Source organism: Strigops habroptila, chromosome 1 (genome assembly GCF_004027225.2).
Source record: "Strigops habroptila isolate Jane chromosome 1, bStrHab1.2.pri, whole genome shotgun sequence".
In the NCBI taxonomy this organism is placed as follows: domain Eukaryota; kingdom Metazoa; phylum Chordata; class Aves; order Psittaciformes; family Psittacidae; genus Strigops; species Strigops habroptila.
The window spans coordinates 44,423,272-44,428,903 of NC_044277.2; positions in this window are offsets into that span (position 1 = coordinate 44,423,272).

Below are 5,632 nucleotides of genomic sequence, written 5' to 3' on the forward strand. Positions count from 1 at the left end.
AACAAATAACATAACGAACTAAGGTGAAGTTGCAGTGTTATTTTATGTTATTTATAATGCTCTGTTCTGAATAAGACAACATCATTTACATGAGTGAAAGCTGCCTCCAAACCCAAGTGTTCACAACATGATGAGAAGTATGAAAAAAAAAAAGCAATCAATCACATGAAGGGGGAGACATGGTGCTGACAAGATTTGATCTGGCTTTTTGTAGCATAGACTGCATGGATCCAGATGGCGATAAAAAAAAATCAAGGGCACATGCACATACACAGAGCTCTAGCAGAGCAAGATGGCTGGTTCTAGTTACATATTAGTAACCACTGAGCAGAAATGCTATCATTAAGAAGTTAATCAAAATGATCCATCACATTTTTTAGAAGATATAAGATTCAAATCTGATAAAGAGCACACAATCTTTTTTTTTCCCGTGAGTATTGCATTGGAAAAGCAATCATGTTTATGTATTGTAGGATTAAGCATTGCAACCTTGGGAAACAATGAGGTTTGATTTTGTTCTTGTAAGTGCCAGACATTCAAGTTAAGCTGCTTTGATGCTGTTTTGTTTTCACAGCAGGTGAAGTCAAAGGTGGAGATCAAGCATGGACCATTTCATCTGAAGTGGAGGAGTTTAGCAATTTGTGAGCAAATTAAAATGAAAGCTGGAATGTAAACCTGCCTTCAGTCTTTATGACACCAGTTACCATGTACATGTTGTAAGTAATAAACTGACTGGGGAGGGGGGAAGAATTCCATGAAAAAATAGAAAAGGTGGCACTGGTGATGGTGATGATTTTGAAGAAGTTTAATACAAATGAGACTGATCCATATGCACTCTAGAAAATTATTAATTTGGGAGTGGGAGAGGTGATCAGTCTGAATTGCTGTGGTCATTGTTTTTTTTCCCAGTTCATTCTGCTGATGCTCGGAAAGGAGACAGGACAAGGAGAGCAGCCACGTGGAATCTGTCCACTGAGAAAAATTCATAATCTTCTTCTTACACAAAAAATAATTAGTAAAACTTGACTTTTGAGCTGTCTTTTTTAATGAACTAGAATATATGTAGTTGAAAGAAGTGAGAAAATGAGATCACTGTATATTAAATTTCTTCAAAATTTCATAACACAGAGCAAAATACAGGTATTTTGCCATTACTGCATCAAACACTACAGAAGTCTCTAGGCAACAACTCTAGATTTGAGAAGCAGCAACTGTTCAGAAAAGGCAGTTTATTTGATGGTGATCTTCTCCTTTTGAGACAGGACTATCTGTACTATTGGCACTGAAGATGATAGCTTGAAAATCTGTGTCTGAGCAAAAGCCCCCGAGCTCTAATAACAGTAGGAAAGGAAACAGTAGGGGGGAAAAAAGGAGAAATACCACTTCTTTGCTCTGATCTGCACCTAAAAAAATGACAAGCCATGACTCCTGCTCTGCACTCATGTCTGCTGGAGTGGGCGATATGAGACAAGAGAGAGCTAGTGTCTGGGATCGGTCCCTTTTTTACGTTTAGACAATGCAGTGCCAACCAGACTGTTAGACATTATGATTCAGATATTTGCTACTTGTGCAAAAGCTAGACTGAGCAAGCTGATCCGTGTGATGCAAATAGCAATGGAATTGGTCTGGTTTGCCTATATCAGGAATATGAGGCTGTGTATGCTGTTTAGCATAGATATTAGGTGGCATGCCTAAAAGATTTTCTGCAATACTGAGATTCTTGAAGAAAGACTGCTAAGTAGCTAGAACAGCCTACCTTTTATTTTAATCCAAACCTGAGCCACTGACTTGAATACTGGGGTCATTCTGTTTTATTTTTAAACCCATGCTGTGGCTCTGATAGACTCAGCAGTGGGGAATGAGTCATGCACACAGCTCTAAATACAATGTGCACATACTCTGTTGGGTCCAGCTGTACAGCTAGTCTGGAGCTCAGAATAGGAGGAGCAGAGAAGACAACATTCACTTAAGCCTGGGTTTTCTTTGCTGGGGGGGGAGTGGGGGACAGCCACCAGGTACCAGCAGAGACCCTCACATGAATGAGAAACAGGAGCAGGGCAATTGGCCCATGGAGTCAATATCCACAGTTCAAGCCCTTGTTCTGCACATTGTGGGAACCCAATAATAAGTTTTTTCCACTAGTCCTGTTCTCTAGAGAGTGGAACGTGCCTGACCAGGGATGCAGGCACAGCAAATCCTTGTTGATGATTTTAACCTGAATCATCACAGGGCAAAGGATGCAAAGGGGAAGTGGAACTTGGTGCAGATCTAATGTTAGTGGGGTTTACTATCATATTAGTATCTGATTTCACACAGAGAAATTTACTTTATTATAAAAGTCTTTATTAAAGACTTTTGCTAAAACTTTATGTGAATAAATCTGCTTTAGGGAAGAAAACACCCAGGCTGGAACCCTATGTATGGCTCTCCAACTGGCCAACGCAGTATCTGATCTGTGATGAAATTTGTAAATGTGTCACATGTACATCTCCAAAATTAAGCTATTTCATGAAAAATAATAGATGCAGCCCTAATAACCATGTAGGCAAAGTCAGGGAAGCAGGAAAGTCAGCTCCAGAGGAAGCTGGACTGGGCTGGTGAATCTTCATTGCTGTTTTCAGAAGAGGTGACCATTACTGAGGCATTGCAACTTTCACCAGTTAAATTACAAACCCAAGTAAAGCATCTACACATAAAGAAGAAACCTCCAGTTGAAACACTTTATTTCTGAAACCACATATGTACTTCTAATCTCTCACCTCCTTTCTTCACAGGAAAACACCACACTGTAAGTCAGTTGTGCTTAAGGTTTTTAAGAAAAATGTGTTTGTTCAGGAACTTGAGCTAGTAGTAGAACTTTTGTTATAGACTATCAAGTGCAATATTGGATCTGTGCCGGGCTTCCTGAGTAATTTTTCTGCATTGTAAATTGAAAAAAAAAATGTATTTTCCTCATGAGTATTGTTAGGTCAGTTACTGACATTAATGAAAACTCAGTCTCTTTTGGCTGTATGGAATCTGCACACCACTGAAAAGTGAATTGTTCATACTCGCTGACACAGAGATTCAGTTGTAAGTTCTGTTCTTCATTGATTCCTATTTGAAATGAATAAGCAAAAGCTTAAGGTTTTTTTTCCATGGAAGTTTACCATTTCAGGATATATCCTATGGTATTCGTATTTTGCACAATGCATTGTAATATATTGCTCTGTGTATTTAGCTCTCTTGTGATGAAAGCACAGGTAAGTATTTATGCCTTCTCATGTAATCTGGATTTCAAAAGATATAAATGATCTCTGCAGTAACAAATCTGGTAGTTAACATTTGAAATTATGAAATGCTCACTGTTTATAATGTTAAGTATTTTAGCCACAGTTGAATTAATGAACAGTCTCATTTGTGTCTTCTTAACTCCATGTAAATCTATGTGCATATCTTAATTGAAGGCGCATTTGGAGGATTATTTGCATGAAAACTGCTGATGAAGACATGTCAAAATAGGAAAGTTATTTTAAGACAGCTATAGTAGGGTATCTTCCTATACAGGATGTTTGTTAGCTCTGACAAATCTTTGTTAATTTTGTCTGGCTGCTTTCACGAATCTTTGGGTTCTGACAAAAGCTCATAAACCCAGCTATGAATGCTTTAAATATAACTACATTTCAGAGAATATCAATCAGAGGAGGACTACATATGTAATGTCAGTACAGAAGCATACACGTTTATTGCTTTGTGCTGTGCAGTGTCATTCAGAGGAGGACTAGTTCCCTCATCAAATTTCCATACCTTTGAACTGCTCTTGCCCACAGTCAGGGTAAACTGCACAATAAATGTTATGATCATCAACATCTATCCAGGGAATCAAAGTAGCTGCTGACCTTTAAATGTGAACACATACCAGTCTACCAACCATCTGGTATGACCTGACATTTCTATTACTGGCATTCCTGTCTCTTGCAGCCCTGCTCCAAACAACTGCCAATGTGATAATCTCTGCCCATGGTGACTGCCATCTTCCTCTGCAAAGTGTCCTTAGGGAAGTACACTTTGCTTCCTCTGGCTCTTGTATTTCCATGTCTACTCTATTCTCCAGATCCCACTGAATCATAGCCCTACCTACTTGCCAAGGCTGTTAAGAGTGCTACAAAATCTACCAGACCCAGGATCCCTTCTCTGTAGACAAAATGCGCAGCCAGGAATGGTCCCAGGTGATCTTTACATCCCAGCCCCACGGATTCAGTTGTTTTGTGTTTGCAGGTCTGGCCTGTAGCAAGGTTGAGTGTATACCCAAGAGACACACACACAGAGGTCCCTAATGTAGCTGACTGAACAGACTGCTGCACATACACAGCATACATAGCACAACCCACCTATAACACTACCCAAACTCACAAAGTGCAGACACCCTGTCCTCTTCCTTTCCTCCAGCTGATCAGAATGGAGGTTCTCTGGTGAAAACAAGCGCCCTCATTCTCCACATCCATAAATACACCCACATTCACAGCCCCCTTGAATGTTAGCATGGCCTCTAAACCTGTTTAATATCCTTGCCTCGACCTTGGGGTCTTTTAACTGGTATGCAAGTCACCTGCTACTTGCCAGATAAAGCAATGTGATGCTTGCTAGTGAAATAGGTGCATATACTCACAGACTCATCACATAAGCACTGCCACAATCACAGTTCCCTTGAATATTATCACAGGCTCTCAGTCTGCCTAATATCCATACCTGGACCCTGTGCTCCCTTTCCCCAATCACTGGCTCAGACCAAGACCTCCAGATGCGGAAATGTTTCCTCCAACTCACCAGCTAGTCCAGCTTGAAGTTTGCTGAGAAGGATTAAATTCAATGAAGAAATATAAACAGACCCAGGTCTCTGCAATTGCCAGCACTTAAACCTCTTGCACACCCACATAAAACCTGATCCTTCCACTTGCTGCCACCCAGACATACAGCCATGGTGCCCATGGCCTCTTCTTCAGTTGCTGGCACTTGGACCTTTCAACCCACATACAACACACACCAGTCCTTCCAGATGCTGGTGTTTAGCCATTCAGTCCATGGTCCTTCCAGTTACTGGCACACAGATTCTTGCATGCCACTCCCTCCATGTGCTACTACCTACACTCACAAGCCCTAAGACATGTGATCTCCTCTGGTCATTGGAACACAGGTCTCTTTTGCCTGCCAGTCTCTGCGGTAGCTGGCACCATTTTCTCACACTAGGTCGTCTCCAATCCACCATGATCCTTCCCCTTGTCTTTGGATCCTTTGGCCCTTTCCCTAAACATCCCATAGTCATTTTTACGTAAGTCCACAAACCTCTTCTGATAGCACATGTCCCAAAGCAGCCTCAAGTGTCCCACAATACTCATGTTAATCATGTTTCTCCCTTCCTGTCAGTTAAAAATTGTTGTTCAGATTGACATTCTTAAAGGCTCTGCCTGAGTAGTTCCTTTAATGGGACATCAATCAGCAGCTGAAGTGTTCTGGGTCCTCATTACTGTCTCTGTTGTGAATTCCTCCTTAATGTTTGCATGTCTGTGTGGTTAATTTATTACTTTCCTCATTTATTTCTTTTATAGTAAGTAGATCATGACCAAATAACTTAATGAACCAGAAGCTCCCACAC